Source organism: Podarcis vaucheri, assembly GCF_965113315.1.
Source record: "Podarcis vaucheri genome assembly, chromosome: 8".
NCBI lineage: Eukaryota > Metazoa > Chordata > Lepidosauria > Squamata > Lacertidae > Podarcis > Podarcis vaucheri.
In genome coordinates, this window is record NC_138766.1 from 72,743,563 (window position 1) to 72,769,294 (window position 25,732).

General features: G+C 39.8%; 1 protein-coding gene across 3 annotated transcripts in view; it reads left to right on the plus strand.

The window, feature by feature from the left end:
• The first annotated feature begins 412 nt into the window (after positions 1-412).
• Positions 413-25,732, plus strand: part of ZFPM2 (zinc finger protein, FOG family member 2) — a 466,093-nt gene continuing 440,773 nt past the window's right edge. Inside the window, exons 1-2 of one of the 3 annotated variants that reach the window (XM_082235508.1) lie at positions 413-633; positions 15,127-15,207. The gene's annotated coding sequence lies outside the window, so the exon portion shown is untranslated. Of the gene's footprint in view, positions 634-13,641; positions 13,782-14,736; positions 15,208-25,732 lie in introns of those variants that run through there. The other 2 variants (XM_082235506.1, XM_082235503.1) reach the window with 2 other exon arrangements.

A 25,732-nucleotide genomic window follows, 5' to 3' on the forward strand; every position in this document is an offset into this window, starting at 1 on the left:
GTGGGCCCTTGGCCTGATCCAGCAGGCTCTTGTGTTCTTATGGGAGATGCACAGTGCAATGACATTCCACCACACATTGTGGGTGTGTCACTATAAGTCAGGGTTGGGGAACCTTCAGCTCCCATCATCCTGGTTCTGCCCCAGACCAACATAGCAGTAATGTAATACAGTAATGTCACTGTCTTTAAACCAAAGGTTATCTTGTGTATGCTGCTGCTTTTTTTGTTGCATTGCATTGTATTTGGTTTATTTACACTGATTGTTTTACAATTTTATGTTTTATTTTTCAGCATTTATTACTGATCGCTGCTCGGAGTAAACAAGACGGGGCCAATGTAGCATGTGATCAGGAACTAAAGGACTGCTGCTTGTGGCAAGGAGGCAAACAGGAGAGAGGAGGTAAGAGGTAAGAGGAGGTAATCCTCTCACCACCATCTACAGCTACCCCCTTTGTCCTGCTAACTTGCACTGCTGAGCCTCTTACCATTTGGCAAGTCAGCCCCAGCAGCTGAGAGCAGCAGTAGTTGTGTTATCTCGGCACCTGCAGCCAATCTGCATCTGGCTGCAGCACCAGCTACAAAGCATAGACAGAGCCACTGCTACAATTGTTTTAAACTATTTCTTCAGATGAAGGTCAGTATGGAAATAATAATAATAATAATAATAATAATAATAATAATAATGCAAATAAACAAATTCACCAAATTAATTCAAAAATATTGAATTATACCTGAAAGTAGATCCTATTATTTCTAGGTGAACTGAAGGCGAATTAAGTGTCTTTTGTGTAGAACTTTGGGAGATGTTAAATTCAATTCTCTCTCTCTCTCTCTCTCTCTGGGTTTCTTCACACTTACTCTCTGTTTAATTGTTGCCATTGCAGTTACCATTTTTAACCTATCTGAAAAGTGATGTAGCTGTTTACGTTTCAAAGATCACAATTGTTGGTGGGGGGGAAATAAACAAACAATTGTTCACATTTACACTGTGTATAGGTTTCGGTGCTTTCTTAGTCTATTTTATACTTTAAGCAGAGCAGCTTGTAAAATTCTGAAGGCTGAAAAACAACACTGAAGACCACTTGAACGAATTGTGAATTAAACTGAAACAGAATGCAGTCATTGAATTGTAGAGTTGGAAGGGACCCAAAGAGGCACCTAGTCCAACCCTCTCCAGTGCAGGACTCATTTGGAAGGGGTGAACTAGGGTTGGAGCAAATTCTTTTTTGGAAGTGGAGACCTGGAACTGGAACTAATTCCTTTTTAAAATGAACTTTCCAAGCACTGTTCCTGATAAAACTGTATATTCATTATGCATTTAAGCCACCTTGAGAAGGCTGTATTCATGAAAGCTGGCTTAAAAATATTTGACTATATATAATCATATAATAAATAAAATGATCGTTGCTTAAACATTTTAGATTTTGAAAATACATTTTACAAAGCCCTTTTACAACAACAAAATAATTAGCTTTTAAGAGTCAGCAAATTGTCTGCTAGGCTTGTGTAGTAGTCTGGGCTGAACTACATAATATCTGTTTGCTTGTTTCTTCCCATGCCTACATTGGCTTAGCAAAATACTGTCATTTTCTGACTCCATCTGCTATATGTGATATGATGAATGTAGCCATTCTTCTTTCCCCATCATTACAGCTGGTCTTTGATCCAAAGCAGCTAATTTATATTTACCATCTATCAGCTACCATCATAAGTTTTAGGGAAAGAGACTCAGGCACACCTGGGCAGAATGAATTTTCTTTGATGCAGTTGGAGAATATCTCAAAATGTGATTAAGAGTCATTCATCCTACTCTTGATGGGCCACATGGGAATCATCTTTAACTTTCATAGCGGAGAGGATTTGTTTGCTTAAATCACCATAAATACTTCCAAATTCATTTGATGTTATAATCTGCTGCCATCATTAAATCACAGTCATCTAAGGGTACCTGTTTTCTCTTATATGTTGAGATCAAGTTGCATATAGCTTCCTAGGCCAGCATCTCTTTCCAACCCAACATGGAAATTAATATCAACTTAGACTGAAGTTAAAGGTTTACTTGTATTTAACAGCTGTAGATGTATGGTTACAGGATTACGTCTTCTGCAAAAACTTGTTGACATGTTAATATATTTAAGGAAATCCCTGACAGTCACAACATAGTAAAACACTCCTAATTTCAGAATTGGGTAATTTTACACAGCATAGTCACAGTTTGCATGTAGCCATAGTTAACTACTCTCAGCAGTGCCAGTTAACACTTTAGCAGGGATTGCATACAACAAGGAAGGTGATGTTCAGTATATCCAGTTCAGTCTATAGATATGTGAGGCCCTGGCTGGTGGATTGTATTGTGGAATTGTGCTCAGAGCAGCTATTTGCACGCAATTCCTTATTTAGCTGGGGATATTACTGTAAATCTATTAAACACTAATAAGAACTGAACCTATCAGGTTGGATAGAGAGAGATGCTGTCACAGGGCAGGAAATTAGTATATAAACTGAAGGTAGTATCAGCATTAAGGAAAGTAATCTGTACCTGTGGTTTGAACAGCACAACCATAAAATGGTGCAAACTGCACTTTGTTTCATCTTTGTATAAATAAAAAAATGCAAACTGGTCCATCCTCCATACCCCGCAAGTGTTCCCAGAAAAACCAGGCCATCCTGTTTTTTCCCATGAGAGCATGCTGGCCATTGGGGGCACCATGATATTGTGCCGAGATCTCACCCCTCAACCACTTTTTCAGGGCTGCAGTCTTGCCCTCCTCCCCTTTTAGGATCTGTGATTTTGCACAGGTCATGTGACTCATGAGGGAGCACGGATGGGAAGACACATGTCCCGGTTTTGCGACTCAACATATTGGAGGGTATGCATCCTCTTCATAATAGGGTAAGATTTATGAAGTATAGAAAGCTGCCTTCTACCAAGGCACACTTATTTGTCCATCTAGTGTAGTACTGTCAGCTTTGGATAGCAGCAGCTCTCCAGGATCTCAGGCAGAGAGCTTTCCGAATACCTGCCACTTGATATTTTTAACTGGAATGTCGAAGATTAAGGCCTTAAAGCAGATGGGGAAAACTTTTGGCCTTCCAAATATTAACTGAAATATGACTTCCACCATCCCCTGCAATCATGGCCAATGGCAAGGGAGGTGGAGTTGTATTTCAGCATCATCTGGAGACCCATAGGTTCCCTGCACCTGCTTTAAAGCTTTACAATGAGTTTTTAAAGTTAGCTAGTTTTAAGTTCCTTTGGGGGCCAAAAATTGAGTCAGAAATAATTTTATAAATAAACACAGTAAAAAAGAAAAGAAAAAGGGAACCTTCTACAGGCGAATCATCTGCTCTACAACTTAGCTATGGCCTCTCCCCTAATTTAATATTATATAATTTTATATTAATCTGTGCTCTGTTTTGACCTCCTTTTGTGCAAAGTGTAAGAGGCCACAAGTGTGATATGTGGGGGGCTGGTGCTTATTTGGTTTAGCATCTCAGCATTGTCTACTCAAAGGACCAGTTTCATTCCTACTGATATTTCCATGGTGGCTCAGGATGTTTCTCCATCACACTGTTGTAGCACTGCTCTGGAATGAATGCATAAGTCAGGGTGGTGGCACTGAATGAATGACCCTGTCAATTCCTATGGACACAGCTTTACTGTTAGTCCAGCATAGGGTCAGTCTGTTTGTTCTGCAATATAAAAAGAAAGGTTTATTGGGTAAGTTTCTGCCAGTTTGCATCAGGTCTTATACAAAAGTTTCCAAAGCCATGGAATATGACTGTGATTGTACTATTTTTGCACATCTCACAGGAGTGTGTTTAGGTGTGTTTACTCAGAAGTACATCCCATTGTATTCAGTGGGGCTTACTCTCTGGTAAGTATTCCTAAGATTGAAGCCTGATGATTTATAAAACACATGTTGGAAATGCTCACAAAGGATTTCAAATATATCATCTCAGTAATTCTTAGAACAAAAGGATCACAGCAGCCATATAACTTTGGCTAGGATTATTCTCCCCATTTTTCAGAAAGGGGCTGAGGCTAAAAAGAATAGTCACTAGCATAATACCATTGGGTGAGTTAAAGAGTGGGTTGAAATCTGCACAGTGGCTCACACTCTTAGCCACTATGCAATTATAATATAATATAATATAATTAATATAATATAATATTTTAAATCCACCCATCTGCCTGGGTTTCCCCAGCCACTCAGAGTGGCTTCCAACAGAATATTACAGACACAATAAAACATCAAACATTAAAAACTTCTCTAAACAGGGCTGCCTTCAGATGTCTTCTAAAAGTCAGATAGTTGCTTATTTTATTACAGATTGTGCTGAAAGTTTCAAACCAACTCCCATTCCATTTGACTTGCAACAAAGGGAGAGAAGTGACAGTAGGGCCCACTCCATCAACCCAACTGAAAGACCAGCTCCCCTGGGTTTCTCCTCTTCCCCGGACTGTTTCTATGCAAGCTGGTCATTAGAAAAACTTAGCAGCTTTGGGACCTGTTGCCTGAGTTTGCCTTTCTTCGTCTGCATGCCCTGTATTTCATTTGTGCCATGTGTATTTTAGACTGTAAGGCCCGAGGGCATGGGCTGTCTTTTTTATTATTGTTTTTATCGATCTGATGTAAGCTGCTCTGGGAACCTTTTCAGCTGGCAAGTGGGGAAAAGCAAAGGTCCCTTGAAAGAAACACTCTTTAGATTGCTCACATGGAGGCGAGCAGGTTGCTTGCAGGCACAGCAAAATGTACAGGTTGCAAAGGTGTTGCAAAAGGAATGCAAATACAAATGGATGTGGGTGGTAGAGGAAGGGTGGGGGGAAAGGGATTGTGAAGAATCACAGGATGCAAAGAAGTGGTGAGACATAGAGGCAGAGTGCGATATGGGTGTATGCATATCTGCTCAGGTAGGCAGTCTTTGTTAGAGAGTGCGGTGGGGCAAAGCAGGCTGCTTGTTTTGTTTTGGCCGTGTTTATTATGTCTTTTCCTAGATACTGTGAGGAATGAGATTATAGGGGAGCGGCAGAGAAGAGAAACAGGAAGAGATGGATGAAAGCCTTAGGGTTAACATGCATGTACACCCACACAAATGCACACGCACATCCCTAATCACATCCACACTCTTACACAAACTAATCTCCTGGGACCACATGTCTTGGAACAGGAAGGCCTCCTGCCTGGGGTGCTTCCACTGCTAAGCCACCTGCTCTCCCTGCTGTCAAAAAATCACCAGAGTTAGAGGAAGCACGGCAAAGAAGTGGAATAAACAGTGATCCTTGGAGAAGGTTTCTGGGGGGCAATGGTAGATGTTTATCCCATGACACATTCCATGTTCATTCGTTAGGTATGATTTGCAAAAGATTGGTTGTATGCATGATGTCACACCGCAAAGGGCTGCTGGTAATGTTTCCTTGTGTGAAACTTTAATGCATTCTTTAGAAGAGATTCTCCTTCCTCTCTTCTCTACCCACTCTGTCCCTTCTGTTATCTCATATTAGCCATAGACCCTCCAAAAAAAGTTCAGGAATGACTTTGAATCAGACATTTTACAATTGTGTTGTTGTTTTTTAAAAAAGAAATTATCTAAAAAAACCAGACTGAAGGGTTTAATTAACAAGCTCCAAGTAATAGTTAGACCCTTTCCCCCTCTGCTATCAGCTTTCACTTTTATTTACGATGGGAGTCCCCCTTGTATCTCCTTTCCCACAGGACCCACTATCACTAATATTTCTGTGATCTGTGAATAAACCAAAATTTAAAGTTAGTTACTTACAATCAATGCAAATTAATGATTTCTTTTTTTAAAAAAAATATTTCAATCAGGAAAAGCAGCTTTGTAGTCGAAAATCCCACGCTGGCCTTAGAGTGGGAGTTTTTCCAGCCTCTGCTTAAATCCAAAAAAATACTGCAATCTTCTGGCACAGGCTCACTGTAATGCTTTAAAAACAATTTAGCAACTGTCATTGCTGTAATTACAGTAACTAATTACCATCCTTAGCAAACAAATAGCTTAACATAATACGCAAGCCGAATCAATTTTGAAGAAATGCAAATTCCGAAAGCAAAAAAGGGCATTTTGGCAAACCTGAAAGAGAAGCGGGAAAATAATACACTTTGTTTTATCTCCACATAATTCCCAGGGAATATCATATCATAAATATTTGCATTCAGTTCTTATCAGGACATTTGCATTTGCTTCCTTATCAGTCTGCAGGCCGGACTCTGCCAGATAGAGAGTCGAGCTCCACACCATGTACATATTTCTAATGAATCACGTCTCAGGCTGAGAGAATATTTTGGCTGGAACTTTATCACTGAGATGAAGAGGTCATTTACTCTCCAAGTCAGTTCATCTTGGAATTGTCTTGAGATTCCAATGTGATTCAACTGCCTTTCCCCCTTTCCTTTTCAGAAAACCCAAATAACCCCAAACCTGAATTTTCTTAATGTTGGTAATGTTGCCACATTCAAACAGCCTTAGCATACATCTGTTTATTCCTTCCTAAAAATGTAAATGTTTCTGCTGAGGTTTTATAGTCCAGATATTGTACCCTACAAACATTGATATATCATAGTGTCTTGCCAGACATAAATATCAGTGAGTTTTGAATTAAAGATGAGATCTCGGCTGAGGCTTGTTCAAGAATCCTTACTGTGAAATTTGGCAGCAAATCTTTTCTTTTTCTTTTTTTGGTGATAGAAGAACTTTTTCTACTTGGTTCAAGAAAAAGAACTTTAAGTCATGATGCATCAGGAATATGTGATATTTTTGTATACCTGTTAGTGCCATTTTTCTTAGTAGGGTATTCAGAAATCAGTACTGAAGACTTTTGCCCCCAGTCCATTAAGATCCACCCTTGAAGACCCTGTGTTTTCCCTAGTTAGGTATAAAATCAGCTAGCAGTTTATGTTCTGAGAAGAAATAGATGTTAGACAAAGAGACGTGAGCCAGGGGACTTAAGTAATTATTGGCTGGGTGGGTACAAGGCATTGAAAGTGATGATGCCTACTTCTCAGGAAGGAAGGAAACCTGAGCACCCCTAGTTGTAGAATCGCTCACGATTAACAGTGGTGCTATGATTTATTTTACATTAGATCCTGTGTAAAATGTGCTACAAAATCAGAACTGGAGGAAATGTAATCTAAATAGGCTTGCTTATTACAAGGGCGCTAATATTTATCTTCTTATTTTTTACATATCAAATAATTTCAGCAAGTAAATTAACAACAGAACAACACAAACAGAAATGGCAGGTATTAAACTTGAGAAAAGGTGTCGGTTGTGTTTGTTCTTTATGAAGATGGCTTGAAGTTAGCTTCACTTTATTTTCCATATCCTGCTTTGGTTTATTTATTTGAGCACAAATTGCAGTTTCTGGTCCATCATTATTCAAATGACTGACAAAGCCCATTTGTACCCAGGGAAACACTGTATCAACTGTGTACATATGGACTACTCCCATTGTCACAACTTCTGTTGTTTCTGATAATAGACATTCGCTAGCAAAGGGATAAGGGAAAAGAAAGTACCAAGAGCTTGGATGGGGGAAGATACAGTGCTTTTGTCTGTAGGGTGCCCAGATGAAAGGGGGACAGGGATCCTGGATTGAATGCTTGTAGAGAAGAGGGAAAGTTGGCAGGTGCAGCTTGTCATGAAGGGTTGAGGCAATCCGCACCTGCTGAAATTCCCTTTTGCACAGGTACAAGAGCTCTGTTCTCCATTGCATCTGGTCGCCCTATTTCTCTGCCAGCAAAAAATAAAGCCTGTAAGAGCAGGCAAGGAGAAGAACCTTCCAGCCAGTTCTGCTGTATGTAAGGCAATCTTGCAAACTGGTCAAATAATCTGGCCTTGTCATGATTGTACGCCCAATAATTTCTAACAGCAAGGGCACATGAAAGAAGTGTCCCTGGGGTCCATCCTGCAACCATGCTTCTCCCTTTCCCCAGAGGAGTGATGAGGAATGTATATCTTTGGACTCTGCACTCATATGAGTTTCAGCCAGCAAGGCCAGTGGTCAGGGTTTGTGGGGGGAGTTGTACAACAATATCAGGCAGGGCACAGGTTTCCCAGTTCCGCTATAAATATTCAAGACTAAGTTTCCTCTGCAAGCACGCTATGGTTTTCTTGGCACATGGATTAAAATAACTTAATCCACCTATCCCAGTATTGTCTGCTTGCTTGTCAGTGACTCCTCAGGGCATTTTGCAGGGGTCTTTTGTATCATCACATGCTTGATATCATCTGACCAAGGGCTGAACCTAGAACATGCAAAGCATGCACTCTGTCTCTGACCTGTGTTCTCACCCAATATTTTGAGTAGCCTTTGACACCAACAGTGGTGTATCTAACAGGATATTTTATTTCAACAGGCTATTTTAGCCACTTAAAAAGCAAACAAAGAAACAACAAAAAATCATTATAAAAACCATGCACAACAATCTAGTTATAGACAGCAATAACTACTGTTGTCTAAGGCCCAGACTACACATTGCACATAAACCCATGTGTGAGTAGTAGCCCTATGACTCCTTTAAATGAAGAAAAGCCACTTCCAGTGGGGGTGGATGGAGCAGGCATCTAACCCCTTCTCTGCCTGCTATGCCTCTTCCCCAAATACTCCCCCTTATGTGAATATTTAAATTTATGGTTCACCAAGGGGATGTAGAAAGGTTAAGCAGTTCTCCCCTTGCTTTTTGTCCTTCCAGGAATAGTCCCCCTCATTTAAGGGGGGGTTTAGGTAACAGTTCATGTATCTGCAGGTAAGTATGCTTTATGCCTGTAGATACCATATTTTTCCATGTATAAGACTTTATTTTTTCCTAAATTTTTAAAATAAGGGGTCATCTTATACAGTGGTACCTCGGGTTAAGTAATTAATTCGTTCCGGAGGTCGGTTCTTAACCTGAAATTTTTCTTAACCTGAAGCACCACTTTAGCTAATGGGGCCTCCTGCTGCCGCCGCGCTGCTGGAGCACGATTTCTGTTCTCATCCTGAAGCAAAGTTCTTAACCCGAGGTACTATTTCTGGGTTAGTGGAGTCTGCAACCTGAAGTGTATGTAACCTGAAGCGTATGTAACCCGAGGTACCACTGTACATGGATAGTGCATAGTGCGTTTTCTTAATTTTGAGTCCCCCAAAATAGGGGGCGGCTTATACACAGGTGTGTCTTATACACGGAAAAATACGGTATCTAGTATTTCTGTATGACATAGATTGAAGTGATTATGCTGCAGGTAAGCTGTGGTTGGAATAACTGAATGGGAGGAGGAAAAGTAAGAGGAGCAGAGGAAGTTAGTTGTTCTCCCCCCCTCCACTCCTCTCATTTTTCTTTAATAGAGTTATAGATCTTTGTCTTTCATCTACAAAATCCATTAGTAAACCCAAGGGGGGGGGAAGCATGACAAATATTAAACTAGATCAAAGATCCAACAATCAGCGGAAATATAAAACAGATACAAGCAAGTAGTGATGATTGGTCCAGAGTCCAGGGTCTTCTAGGAATACTTTAGCACAATATTGTAAGGGTTTACTTTTCAGGTTTTTCTTGGTTTAATTCGGTGAAAGGAAATAATAGCTATGGCATAATATAAAAAGGAGAATTCACTGGATGCCTAAATTCAGGTTTGAGGCAAATGCTCTATAGTGAGAGAGCCCTGGCAGAGATTTAAAAGCATACAGCAAAATAAAGTGTGGAAATATAGACTTTAAAATACCCCCTTCTACTGTAAGTCGCTTCCAAGTTCCCAACTAACCTTGACATACAGAGAAACCACGCATTTGCTAAAATGGTTTACTTACAAACTCTTCAAAGTTCAGATTCATGTGCTTTTCTATACAGCAGCAAAAAAAAAAAAAAAAAAGGTCAGTGTAACTTAGGTTCCAAAATGGTAAATGTTTCTAAATTATTTGTACAGAAATAAAAAGATGGCTTGCATAAGCCACACGGTCTAAGCTTGGAGCATCCAGCTTAGACCTTCTTACTGTAGGGTTCATATGGTTGAAGTGAGAGAATAAGAGTTTGATAACCCTTCCTCCCAAGGTTAGGGGAATTGACCTAGCTAAGCTTGGCAGAATAGCTTACTCTATGGAAGGCATGGCCAAACTTGGCCCTCCAGCTCCCATCATCCCTAGCTAACAGGACCAGTGGTCAGGGATAATGGGAACTGTAGTCCCTAAACAGCTAGAGGGCCACGTTTGGCCATGCCTGCTACGGTCTTAACCCCTTCATGCATTTATTAGACTTAAGCACGTTGAATACAAGGCGGATTTATCCCACAGTTTCCCAAAGTCTATAGACAGTGTCAGATTAATCATTCTCAGAGCAGGCCCAATCAAGCAAAGGGACTTAAGTCATTCATGACCATCTTGTCAATTAATATCAGTGGGTCTGCTTTGGGAGAAGAAAAGGCTAAGAAGTAAGCACAAATGCAGAATGGAGTTCCAAGGATGGTTGTACACCTCCTGGCAAATCCTGCAGCCAAGCTGGTGCCAATCATATTGCTCTGGCTTGCAGTCGTTTGACTTTGGTGGAAGTGCACTCCATTGTCTCTTGAGACAGATGGACGCCAACAACAACCATCTTTTAGGTGCATATTGAAACATCCTAAAATGGATAAAACTCATTGTATACCAGCATGCCAGAGAGAAGTCTTAAACTTTGCAGAACAACTCTTGGACCCATCATTAGGGAGCATTCAAACTGGAATTAGGAAATGTTTGAGCACTGGATTCTGCCAAATGTGTAAACTGATGACGAAAGTACTGGGACTGATGTCTTTTTATCATTCCATTCCTTGAAGTTCATGCCCTATTCAAAACCATTTCCCTCACTGTTTGGGGTTACTGAGAAGGTTACGTTGCCAACAACTTGCAGACTGAAAACATATATTCCCCATATGCAAGAGGTCCTCATATTCATTAGCTATCGATGATCTTGCTTTCACAGTTATATCTTAAAGATATCTGGTGGCATTCATCCCAGCTGGCTGTAAAGTATAGTGGACTCTTATCTATATTTGATTTAGTTACTAGCTTGGTAGCCTGAACTGGATCCCAGAACCTCAGAAGTTTGTATTGTAACTCAATATAAAGCCCCTTAGTGTGGAGTTGCATAGGAATGCAAGGAAGCATTCTTGAGCCAATTTCCACTTCTCTCTGATCCAGTATGCTACTATCTCCAAAATGGATTTGGCCAAGTGTGACTGGCCTTTGGCATGTTTTTAAACTGCTGCTACCCACTATAGGCCCTGCGGACTAGAAATCAAATTCATTAATTAGCGAAGTGTTTAAGCCCATGGCATAGGTGGTAAATGTGGGCAGCCTACGGGACTGGCTATTGCACAATGTAAGACCTACACATTCCGTTCTGCCTCTTCTCCCCAGCTTAGTAGACTAGCAGTAAAAATATTGGCAGGAATTCGAAGTAGCGCTAAGCAGATTGCACCTTCAATTTCTTCATTTCTGCTTGCCTAATGGAACAATCTGCCCTCTCCTTCCCCCATACCGCACTGGGAGATTCTCCCAACCACAAGAGGAGGAGGAGGAGAGGATGGATAGCCTCATTGTACTAGCAGCATTCCTTGTGCAGACTTCCACTGGCAGATTCATTATTTGAATCCCGCCCATTTTCTATCACTGATGATAATTACATTTATTTGTCTCTTACTACATAAACAATCTCACAGTGACATACAGTGTTAGAAAATGCATATTTATATATACATTTACAAGCAACCTCCAAAAGAATAAAGCATTATTATTTTTTGCTAGAAGTGCTCATCCTGCAATATTATACAATCCTCGCACGGCATTGGGAACTGCCTATGTACTGTAGTGCACACTTGAGTGGCAGTATCTCATACTACGCACTTGACACTAGGCACCCTCACCGCAACCACTGCCGTCACTGGAGTAAGTTTATCACATCTTAGAATTCGGGCAGGTAAGTTAGCTGGATGAAATACCTCCAAGGAAGCCTATGAAAGCTGCTTTGAGCTTCAGGTGAATAATGGGGTGTAAGTCAGGAGGCAGACAGTCAGACAGAATAAAGAGAATAAAAATACGTGTTAAAATGAAATGCTGACATTTTAGAGTCTCGTATGTGATGGGCAAGGAAACTCTGCTTCAGATGAACTTGACACCACTGCAGTGTTACTGTAATATAGCCCAGCAGCTTCATTAGTGAACCCTAAGCCATTTTCCTGCCCCATTTTTTTGTCTACCGAGTTGAAGTTAAAGGGAAGTTGCAAAAAAGTCACAGCAGATCCTTTGTGGAGTATTCACAAACTCATCTGGCATAGAAATCATCTCTATCTTTCTTGCTTTATCATTTGTTTTAGCTTTGTCTTTGAGGTGGGAAGGGCTTATAGTTAAGAGGCTATTATCAGACTGAAGGATGCAGGAAATCCAAAATATTTATGTTTGTCTGTGGCACATGGACAAGAAACAGTGCTCAGGAAAAGGGTTTTCTGATTAAGTGATTGAAAACACTCTGGTGTATGTTAATGGTTTCTTCTGTCCAATAGATAACATCACCTCCAGCCTTATCGCTGTTCTTGAACTTACTTTAAACATTCTCTTCTGCTCTTCCAATTATATTTGATGCACTTTTAGGCATCCAGTTTCCTTGCTGCTGCTCATCTCATTTATTTGCTTTCTAATTTTTATCACCAGGCTGGGTGTAAAAAAGGGGTGGGTGGGGAAGGAGCCTTTGAGAGATCCTTGAAGTGAAATACGTTACAGAGTGAAATTAATTTAAATGGAATTAAATCACAATTTTGCAGGAAAAGAAAATTATTTTTATTTTGAATGCTGTTGTGTGGTGTTGTTTTTTTTAAAAAAACATTATGTTTTTTTAAAATAACTTTAAATTCCTGCTACCATTTTCACTGCATGAGTGATATGAACGACGCTGAAAGTAAAGATAAATCCAGATATGGCCATTATTGGAATGGAAAAGCATTGGTTAAAATCATGATAATTAGACCATAAGTAAGTAAGGGGTAGCTAAGGTTAGGCAACATTTCTATGATAATGGCACAAAATTAGGTATTTATATATACCATCCTTGAGAAATGTTGTATGCTGAATATTAATCATTATACACATCCTGGTCAACATTATTTCCCTCCTCTTCATCCCCTTTTTTTCTGCTTTCACTATTTACAGTTCCATATCTATTAGATCCAGAAATAATTATTGATGCAAATAGGAATAAAGGCTTAAAGGGACACATGGGCAGGGGAAGGATGAAGGAAAAGACACTTTTTCAAGGTTAAATGAATGAAAAGAATGTTTTTAAGGTCCCAAGGTATCCCTGTAATAAATTAAGAGATCCCAATGGTCTTAAAAAGTGTGTTAGAAGAACTAGGGGTTCACTTTTTAGAGCTCAGCATCTCCACTCGGAACCTCAGCTGTGTCTCTCATTCTCTCTCCACACATTACTGTAGCTCTCAGCTCAAATCAGCATATCCCTCTGCAGCAAAGTTCTGCTCCCAAAGCACTCCAGGCAAGATGGTGCAGTCAGTTTTTGGGTTCTCACAGAAATTGACTGCATCACTCCTGCCTCTATCAGTCTGCACTGGCTGCAACAGTAGTCTTTTTGACCTGATCATGCATGAGTAACCCACTTGTGTATATCACTTTAATGATTCTGCACATGTTTTGCAAGACCCCTGAAGCAGAGAGCAGCCACCATTCTGTGCATGACCTCAGTACCGTTCACATGATGCCTGCTCTCTCCTCTCTGTAAGGCCTTGAACCCTTAAGAATAGGTTAGTTGTGAGGTTTCCTTTAAATTGTTTAAGAGTTATGCATTTCCCCAACAGTATGAGTTCCTTGTCTAAGTTCTTTTAGATTATAAAGGGCTATAAGTTTGTTCCTGAGCTACTGGCACCATCCGCCATTTTGAGAAGACTGCTGTGGTGCTGAGGTGAAATAAGAAGAGTCCGTTTTCCCTCACTGACCAGCAGAAATATCAGGCTTCAAGGACAGATTCTATGGTGACAACCAGAAAAGGAACATCAGAACATAGGGAGGCTGGTGTTCTTGTTTATTTGTGAATGTGAATTGTATTATTTATGTAATATTCCTACTTATATATGTGATTGAGATAACATAATTTTCAAACACCAGACGACAACAATATTCTGTTTGTCACCATAAAAGTCCTTTGGTGTGGAGCGCGACAGATATCCTGAAAAAAAGAACTTTGAATTGAGATAAAAGAATATCCCTCTCTTCTGGGTTCCCTTGGGGATAAAATGGGGGTGGATAAAGATGGATCTTAGGACCTTTTCCCTCAACATCCAAACTGTTCCTCAGCTTGACTGGGTTTGTGGGTCAGCAGATTTTTGGAATAAGCTGACTTCTCTTCTTTTTCTCCCTGTTGTTGGGCTCGGGTTCCTGTTAGCAAGGCTCTTGGGATAATATGGTATATGGTTACAGCACTGAGATTTGTGTCTGATAAGTTTCAGAGGCAATCCAACATTTTTTATATGGATAAAGAATGTGAATGACAAAAATCACCAGCTACATATACCTGTAACACCAGTTCGCACTTCAGAAAACACACACACACACACATTAGAAAAATAGACAGGTGGAAATATTAACATAATATTTGTGTTATTTATGATACTATCACCTGAAATGTTCCTCACTATTCAGTGCCCAGAATATTAGTACTTTTGCATAGTGGTCTAGAATTAAACATACTCCATAGGAAAACATTGTGTATCATCAAAATACTTAGGAGTATAGTTAGGTAATTGTAGATTCTGGACTTAATGGAGGTGAGGGATCCTCAAACCCTCCTGGGTTTGGGGTCCTTCATGTTCATTCTGCTGAGTGGGTCCCTGGATTTCTGCCCCCAAATCATGCCCTTGCACAACCAGGAAATAATAGTTATGAGAACAAAGTAAGTGAGGGAAATAATTTCTTTTCATTTGGATAACAAATGCAAAACCTGGCAGAAATCATTGCAGAAAAGTTTGTGATTCAATTTGGAGAACTGAGGAAGTTTTCGAAATGTCACTTCAGAAGCAACCTTATTTTTTTTTAATCCCATATGCTTCTCCTCCATCCGCCAGCTACAGTAATCATTATTGTCCTTCCTAGACTCTCAGACAGAAGCAGAGAAAAGAAAGTATGTCCTCTTTGCATCTAGAAAGCTTATTACTGATTGAAATATCATCTTTGGTAAGTCTGTTTTATAGTCACTAATTGATATCGTCGGCACAAATGGAGGCGTCTTGTCAGGAAACCCGGCTTGTTTTCACATCCAGTATACTTAAAATTGGCTCATTCTTAGCTTCTCTCATAGAAAACCTCCTATTTTGATTTATGAATGTTTTCAATTTTTTAAGATTCTCAGAAATGTTGGTTCACCTGTATGTAGAGAGATAGCTTGTTTGGCTAACTGCCTTGAGTGACTGAGTGCCAGGTAATGAATAATGCCACGTTCAATATTCTAAATTTGTGTTCCAAATTCTGAATTCGGAATGAGCCACATGGAAGTACACTGATAAGTGACTGATTTTTACTCCCAGGATTGTCTTATTTTCAACTTTAAAATTTACTTGCTTTACTTCACTGAAAGCGTTTTTGAATGGGGGTAGGGATTTAAAGTGATACTCCACAATAAAATTTGTCTTTCTTTCCAAACTTCAGAAGTAACACTGATGAATTAAAGACAGGTAAATTAGTAAAATTCATTATTGCAAACTAAAAAGTCCAGATTCATGCAGAGCTATACGCATTAAGAAAATAATGTTAAACTTGATATGATGGATATTACCCAAATATTAAAAAATGCCTCATGAGGGCAGTCCTTCTTTGAAAATAAACATAGGTTGTTATTTGACAGCATTAAAAAACATCAACCCTACATTATTCTTCATAGACAATCAGAGAAGTGGTCTTTAAAATCAATTATGTGCAAATATTTGAGACACTTAACTTTAATATTCAGTACCTTCAGGTATAGAAAAAACTTGCTTTCTCTCCTTCCTATGTGCTAGATCATATCCTACATAAGTTGATTTCTTGGATGTGTGTGCTAACCAGACAACATATTGTTGAAAGGTATCAGTATAATAAAACTGATTTTGAATAAACAAGTAACGTCAGAGATTATAGAGGAGAAACACAACAGTTAACCCGGGCAATTAAAAACACAAAGCCCTAATCATTTCCCAAGGTCATCACTGACTGAACAAATCTGTGACCTGAGTGGAGAACTGTGTTGAAAAATTTGGAGCAGTTGTCAATTTTAAAGGCTTTTTTGCAAAGTGCAGATTAGGTAGGTTCAACTTCAGATGTGAACTGAATTGAATTTCTCACACATTCCTAACTAGTACACCCCAAGACTGAATGATATCGATGCATAAAAATATTACCATGCATGTAGATGAGTAAGTGTTGGAAAGAAGGCTAGGACCCTTGTCTCTGATATCTAGTTTTCTTTGGGATGTTCTTCTTCTATGGTGGAAGCATTCGCCATGTGAGGACCCATGCCCACATGCAGCCTACAGTAGTAGAACCCAGACACAACTTCTGTGAAATCCGGGTTTCTCTTTAGATCCAGGAAGTTCTCTTTTCTACCTGCTTACCACATCTTCAATTTAAAACACTCTTATACCACTTGAACAGATAATCCTGAGAATTATAGTTTGTTAAGGGTGCTGACCTCACAGACCCACAATTCTAAGCATCCCCAGTATAATCCATGGCAGTTGAAGTGGTATAAGAGTACTTTAAATGTATGGTGTGGATGTGACGTCTGACCACATCTCCCAGCAAGCAGAGTTCCAAGTCCTGTTGATTCTTGGCTATATATGATATCTAAGAATACCACACAGCTTTTATAATATGGATGGACAACCTGTGTCCTCGCCATGTGGTTGGATGCTAGCTCCCATCAGCCCTACCCAAAATGGCCAGTGGCCAGGGGTGTTGGAAATAACAGTATTGGGAGGGGGCACAGTTCTGCATTCCTTCTCTACAAGCTACGAGTTTGAAGCAGCATATATTTCAGGCTCACTTTAAAAAATCGTGGGGCATTGGGAAATAGCTTTAAATGTTTATGGATACTGTGCCATATGGGGACTACCTCTTCATGAGCTGAGACAGGCTGGGATCATACACTCTCCATTTCTTCTTCAATCCGTTTTACCAATCTCAAAACTGATTCTGATAAACAGCATCTGTTTACGCTCAAGATGGCAGAAGAAAAACTTATGCTCTTTATTTTATTTGAAGATTGTGCATAAATTGTGTTTTTATTGCAGCTTAAGTAGGGTATATGAGGTTTCCATTACTTTAGCAATTATGCTAAGCTGATGAAAGCAAAGTAAATAATCCAACAACTGTTTATGCATTGTGTTAGTGTTATATGAACACTGCACTAACTCAGTGAATTTAGAATTTTACAAAGGTTATTTCTTTCCTTTCTCTTTTTTTAAAAATAGGGCATAGTAATCCCACTGTATCAGTGGCTCTATCCCCCTTTTTGAGTAGAGTTCTGCTATCCCACAAATTGGATGGAAATCTCATTAGTGGAGCTATAATGAGCTGGCAACGAAGCCCCTTCAAGCTTGCGTGCTTACGGCCATTTGCCTGTTTGTCTTACTCTTCATCATGAATCTGAAATTGCCCATTAGGATTGCAATGAAGGGCGAGTCTGAAGCTGCGATACTGACTGTGTCGCCAAACAGGCTAAAATCAAACAAACCCAAAGGGAAGCTGCAAGGATTTTGTGCTTTTGTGTCCTCGGGTCAGGCAGCATCACAATATATATGAAAAGGAACAGAGATATGATGAAGAAAAGGAGGGATGGCATCAAAAAAGGACTTCTGAGTGTAGAGTTGTGGTATTTTGTTATGTCTTTATTCGTGGAGCGAGTGAAGCTCACTTTGAAAGCAATCTTAACAACAACCTGATGCAGTTTATTTTAACTGCAAGTGTAATATAGTGGCTAAGCGAATGAGTAGTAATCCAGGAATTTACCAGTTCAAATTGTAGCAGCTACAAATTCAGTGTGTAACCTTAGGTGGTTCACTATTATTGCAGCATTCTCATCTGCAGTATGGGAATAGTGGTCCATCATGCACTGTTCATGGACACATTACATGAGTCAGGAAGTACACATTTCCTGGCAAACATGGGTCCTTACACTTTTGTGCCTTGAATATTGTGAACGGGGGGACAGGGAAGAATTTCTGTGGAACAATGGCCAATAGAGAGATACAGGTGGTGGTCATTTTGCATGCATCCAATCGACACACAACTGCCAACATGTGTCTGGCTTTCGGCCCCAGAAGGGGGTGGAATGGGGTGGCAGCAGAATGGGCTTATGCACGACCGCTGGTGTGCACAATGACCTATAACACAACCCCTGTGCAAACAGGAAGTTGCCTGTACTAATATTTCTGCCTATTGCTTTCCCACTGCAATTCCCACCTTCAGCTGCTTTGTAAAACTAATAGAAGTGCAAAATCTGAAGAATAGCTATGTTCTGATGTGTGCTTTAGTCAAGGAGATGCAAATTAGGTTGGTTAACTTAAAAATGTGGATCAAATATAACACTGCCACCACCACCATACCTATATCATAATTACTATCATCAACAACTGTACCATATATAATGTGATACAATACAGTATATATATTTATTTATTATAACAATATCCTGCCTTTCTTCCACCATGGAACTCAAGAAAGTGTACTTACAGTTCCCCAACAATCTCCTATCAGGGCACTGACCAGACTCAGACCTGCTAAACTTCAGCAATATGGCTGCATCCTGCGCCTTCAGTCCACGCCCTAGGTAGAGAATATCTGAGGAATAGCCTAGGTTTTATAGCAACCCCCCCAAAAAAAACCCATGCCCAATTCATCTGTTAATTGCAATAGTGTGGGATTCATTTCCACATGGTAAATGGAGCAGACATGCTGGGATGGGGAAATGATATTCCACCTCCCAAATAATTTGGGACAAGACCTAGGGAAGTGGTTCCCATGTTGTATTGGACTGTCATGGAAGACTATTGTTATTTTGAGGAGATTTAGGTGGTATCCAGCAATGCTCCTTTTGCGTCTAGAAATCATGTGGGCCTGTGGCCTTTAAATGGTTAATTCTGTTTCAAGCCTGCTATTCACAGCTAGATATATAGGCTTTGATGGCACTGTGTGGGATTCTTTAGCTCTGATATGCTGGCACCTGCAAAAGGGTGTGTCAGCTAGTCTTAGAAGTTGTCTATGTTGACTGCCCGCCAAGTAGCCTTTCATTTTGGTGAAGTAGCCTTTCATTTTTATGAGAAACTGATGTGTTCCCACCGAATGCCAGATGCGGCTTGTTGTTGTTGTTTAGTCGTTTAGTCGTGTCCGACTCTTCATGACCCCGTGGACCAGAGCACGCCAGGCACTCCTGTCTTTCACTGCTTCCCGCAGTTTGGTCAGACTCATGTTTGTAGCTTCGAGAACACTGTCCAACCATCTCGTCCTCTGTCGTCCCCTTCTCCTTGTGACCATATGTAAGATGCGGCTTACATAACTCCAACAATATATAAGCCCTGAGAACACCTCTGTTGGTAGAAACTCTATGCAAATCTTTCTGGAGAGTGCTGCGTACCATCCAAGCTCCAGTTTCAGGAGTCATGTCTATTGCTGATGGGAATCCCAGCAGCCAGAAGGGCGTAAGATAATTGCAGTGCTTCATAGTTTTCTTTGGGCTGTTTAATAAAATCTTTAGTGTTCACCCCATCTGTGTCTTCGTTACGCTCCAAATCCAAAAAGAACCTCTGCTCTTCAGCAGAAAACATGTTTCTACTGTGATGTATGGACTGAACCCAAGATTAAAGCTGCCAATATGTATGACAATGCTTTGTATATCTCTCTTGTGGCAGCACCAACTTTACCTTCTGAGGTAAGGCAGGCAGTGACAGTGATGTTTCAGTGCCTGCTAAAATTGTATTTGTTCTCTGAGGTCTTTTCTGGCTATTGAGTGCTTTGTCCCAGCTTGTTTTCTGTTCAAGTTATTTCTTTCTCTCTGAGTCGTGGATATGGCTGAATTTATTGTTTTAATTGGATTTTTAATGATAATGTATTTTAATGATTTTTATTATTTGTGCACTGCCTTGGAACATTCTGTGCAAGGCAGCATAAAACATTTTAAGTAAATAAACTGTGTACAGGATTGCAGTTTTATTTAACATACATAATACTGGAAAAGGGAAGGAAAGCAGAGGAACCAAAGAGAGAATGAAAGGGGGTGAGTGGGAATAGCATTCTCAAAGCAAGAACTTATTCTCGGTCTGAGGAAAATGCACCTTATCTTTGGAGGTGGTGCCAGAACAGTATTCTGAATAAGACTGACATTCTGCAAAATAAAAGGGGGTGGGGCTGGCATCCACCTAGGCTCACTGTTCATTGCAGAATTTACACAGAAGTAGATCTACAACTTAGTTCTTTTCATTTATTGTCACCTGCACTGTAGTGAAAAATGTCCTCATCTTTTACCCACTTACCAACTACATTTTTCCTTCCAGAAATGAAAAACTTCTGTGACAAAGACTATCCCACAAAAATTATGTTCTCATTGATAGGCTTTTGCGTCCAACGTTAAGGGGTTTTCAAGCAAAAAACTAAAAACTTCAACAAGTGCCCTGCTTCTGACACAGGCCTTGTATTGGAACATTTTACCACCCTCAAACACATTTGAATTGACTTGGCATAGAATTATACTCCATAAAACTATATATTTCAGTTTCATACTACCCAATGTCAATTTTGTACTACCTTGGAAATCATGTAGTCATAAAACTATGTCCAATTTTTAATTTTCTTAGAAGAGGGCTAATATATATACTTTTTTAAAAAATGAAAATCAGATATGCATTAGAATATTTCCTGCAAATTGCAAAAGTGGCCAAAACACAGGCAGCACGCCTGGAAGGGATGGATGCAGAAATAAAAGTAAAGATAGATTTCATTCTGTAGAGAGATGAAAAAGAAGCACCGTAGAAAGAAAGAAATGTCCAGCTTTATGAGCTGCAGACTATTTTAAATTTGAAGCTATTTAAACCTACTGCTTCTTTAAAAAGGAAGTTGATGAAGTAGAGCCCTTAATAAACAATACAGCAAAAGCATCCTGGCATTTTTCGAAGGAAAAAAGTGTAAAATTTTGTAAAAATAGAAAACTAATGATGTTTTCAATAAATCTTGTTTAGAAAAGGTTATTTTTGTTTACGCTCAAGTTCCCAAAACAAGTTTCTAAGGTGCAGGAAATAGCTAAAGAAAAAAGAAGAAAATATGAACAAGAAATAATGCTGAGGAAAAAGATTTTTCATATTTAATGTTGATTCTACTGTAAAATAACTATAATAAATATTTAAAATAGAGAATGAATAACAATTACAGTTTTTAAAAAGTATGTGATGTTATGAAGTAGGAAATTGTTCTAATACTGATTTTATTTAATCATAGAATTAAGTAAGCAGTACTTTTTAAAAACAAAGGGAAGGTGTTTCAAAATAAAAAAGGGTGGGTTTAAATAAGTAAAAGATGAGTTTACTAAAATCACTGTGATATTATTTCACAGGGTTCCACTTGTTACACTTTAATCATGAGCCAAAGATTGCCACACTCTAATGGAAACAGATGAAAGTGCATCCAGACTATCACTATTTTGTGGTAGGATGGAAACTTTGAAAGCTTGCAAAATTAAGTCAATTAAAGTGTTCTATTAGCACACAAATAAATAAAAAAACCACAAGAATTTTGTAGTTAGAAAGTGATGGGGAAATACACCAAAATGTGGGGGATAAATGGTTGATTAAGCACCATGAACGCTTATTGTCATATAGCCACCCCATAAACAAATTAGAACAAATGCTCATTAAAGTTTGGACATGATAGCCTAACCACTGCATAAGCTTTGTGCAAGAAAGTCAGAATGAATGCCCAATGAACATGATGTTTACACCTAAGTTTCCTGACCACTGGACTCAGGGATGCTCTAATGGGGAAGATGCAAACATCTGTTTCTAAGCTTGTGCCATTCATATGAGAGGAATGTTTGTGTACTGAATAGTTCAGTCTCATCCTAGCATTCCAGCCACCTGCACATGTTGATTGATACTTCCCATACACGGGTAATAGAGAGGTGTCTCATCCAACCACATCATGAATTGTGGTGTGTGTCTCTCTCTCTCTCTCTCTCTCTCTCTCTCTCTCTCTCTCTCTCTCTCACACACACACACACACACACACACACACACACGTTGCCAAATAAGCGGTTAATGTGGCTCTTGCTGTGCTTTTATCCCTGCTACTGGGAATGCATAGTAGGATCACAACCACTACTATCATAAGCTCTGATGAAGAGGCTGCTGCCATAAGACCAGGCTAGCCATTTGAAGCAGTCCAATGAATCAGTGTTACCTATATTCTGGATATTTCTTCCTGTGATTCTTAAAATGTTACACTTTGCTATGAAGCTAGGGAAAAGAAGAAATGTTTCAAAGTTAGAAGAGGAAATTTGATAGTGTTGCAAGTGATGTGGATTCTGATTTGGGCAGTTGATGCCTAAAACAATCCAGATTCACTCAATGAATGTGCAATGGGACATTTGTTTCATGCTAACTCAGTTTAAACCTCTTCCATTCTCTCTCATAGTGAATGAACACAAATTATTTATTATTTTATTTATCCATCACATTTGAATCCCTCCAAGTGTTTTATGAAATGGTGATTGCAAACAAATAACCAATGTTGCAGACAAGTTGAACTATGACATTGTAGATAAAGGGGTTAATATTTACTGCTTCTCCCCCACCTTCCTCTGCCTTGTTACTTTAACACATTACATGTTATAATGTAATCTATGAGATAGAAACAATACTAGGAGTCCTAATTAAATTAAAAGTAATTACCACTCGTACAGATACGGCATTCAATTGAGCAGCTGCAAGTTGATATTTTGTCATGCCCAGTTTATCTATATGCATGTGCCTGATTCTTTGTATCAGTTATTAATGGTGTTTACGGAGTGGCCAAGAACGATGGAGGGGAAATGGGAATAAGAAAACAAGGGGACTTATTTTTTAAAAAGAAAAGAAAAAGGAGAGGATTAGAAGAGTGTTAGAGATGATTAATACTGCCTTTCTGTTAGGATTTTGACATGGTATTTAGAAGTGATCTCTTGATTTTCGAATGAGCTGATACATTATTTTTGTCTGTGGGAGTTAATAACTCCACATAACTGATTTACACCACAAATCAATGCATGTCTACTCAGAAGTAAGTCTCACTGAATTCAGTGGGGCTTACAACTATGTAAGTACAATCCTATATGTGTTGTCTCACACCACCCCAATCTCTGAGCGGTGCAAGATACCGGGGGTTCCAGGCAGTTACCCAGGGTTCAGTTTCCTCAGAATGAGGGACAGCAGAGACTGTGGTGTCTTTGTGATCTATGGTTTATTTACACATATATACAAACTGAGCCTATAATGGAGGGGCTCACAGCATTAACACCCCAATAAGGTATTGCTTCTCCCATAGCCACAGCCTTGGATTCAAGCATAAATGAAGCATGTTTCTCCTTCACAGGCCTCAACCTGCCGCCTCCTTTTAGCTTCTAGCTCAGGCATAGGCAAACTCGGCCCTCCAGATGTTTTGGGACAGCAACTCCCATCATCCCTAGCTAACAGGACCTTTGGTCAGGGATGATGCGAGCCTGTTCTATCTCGTACACCTCAACTCCACTCTGGCTTATGTCTGAACTGCAGATGATGCATGCAGAAATGCTACCCATAGAAGTGAATGACATTGTGGAGACAGTTGTCACCACTGTGGTACAATGAACAGTATGTATTTCTACAAATCACAGCAATTATTTCTAACTTTGCATCTGTACATAAAATTATCATGTGCAAATGTTATGCACATCCATGTCCAGTTTTGGGGTGATGGGCTTCTTCTTTTGGGGCAGTGTGCAATTGGTCACCATAGCAATGCACTACTCCAAAGCAGACCAGTGGCACTGAGGTACTACTTTTAATGTGTCAATGAATCACTTCTCCATTAACAGCAATGATGAAGAGAGGAGCTGTAGATCAAATCCTGACCAGATTCTCCACTACTTGTCTGTATGGGTGGCTGAGATTCCTCATTGGCACTTTGATTTCTTACATTTGAATAAGCTGAATTCCAACCAGATAGCTCAGTTGGTAGAGCATGAAACTCTTAATATCTGGCCATGGGTTCAAGAACCAACCTTGGGCAAAAAATTCCTGAATTGCAGGTGGTTGGACTAGATGACCCTCACAGTCCCTTCCAGCTCTATAATTCTATTATTCCATGGAGACATGTCTTTTTTAAACATGCTTTTCAAGAAAATGGGCAAAATTTCTTATATTAAAAGGTTGATAAGGGTAAAGGGACCCCTGACCATTAGGTCCAGTCATGGCCGACTCTGGGGTTGCGGTGCTCATCTCACTTTACAGGCCGAGGGAACCGGCGTACAGCTTCCGGGTCATGTGGCCAGCATGACTAAGCCCCTTCTGGTGAACCAGAGCAGCGCACAGAAACGCCGTTTACCTTCCCGCCAGAGCGGTACCTATTTATCTACTTGAACTTTGACGTGCTTTCAAACTGCTAGGTTGGCAGGAGCAGGGACCGAGCAACGGGAGCTCACCCTGTCGCGGGGATTTGAACTGCCGACCTTCTGATCGGCAAGTCCTAGGCTCTGTGGTTTAACCCACAGCGCCATCTGCATCAAAAGGTTAATAGTGATGTCAAAATAATCAGTGTTTTTAAGGCAAATTGTTAATTTGCATCTGTTTTAAGGTATGCTATTCTGCCAGAGCATTCAAAAAACCCTATGAATGAAAATGAGACCCCAACATTTATGAGCAACAAACAAGATTTTCAATTTTGAATTGAAAAATATCTGACCTCCACATGGAACCTTATATAAGATGAAACCGGCAATTGTAACACAAAAATGCTGTACAGGATTGCTAACTTTCTGTTTTTACTCTGGATAGGTCTTAAAAATTGGACAGTCTCCAACCAAAATAGTTCACAGCTGTTGTGGGGGGCGGAAGCATGTTGTCCATTTGACTGACTGTTATCTTGCCGGGATGAGGCTGCTATAAATATGAGCAATTATACCATAAGCAGTCAAATTAAATTTTCATAACTAGGAAACCACATTTTACCTTCAGGCACAGCCTGATGTCTTTTGCTTCATTCACGAGTCCTTAATCCTATGCATTAAATCTAAACAAATCAATGTTTACCAACATTAATATTTTAAGATTCTGTGCTTGCTCTAGCTGTCGACATCTTCTGCTTTTATATGGAACACTTTCTGCCATTCAACTTCAATATGGCATACTCAGGTGCTGCTTCTCTGCTCTTTTGTCCTGCTTTATTTGATACTTTCACACAGCTAAAATTGCTCTCCAACCTAAAGCCAGCATGGGATTGATTTTTATGCCATAAGGCGGGGAATTTTGGCTCTTCAGGTGTTGCTGGGCTGCATGCCCTACTTTTCCTGACCATTGTCCATGCTACCAGGGGTTGATGGGAGTTGGGCTTCACCAACATCTAGAGAGCCACAGGTTTCCCATCCCTGCAGGATTCTCAGAACACCAAAAGAATGACAACGGAGTGTTTAGCAAACAGAGGCTACAGTAATTGCTGTATAATTTCTATA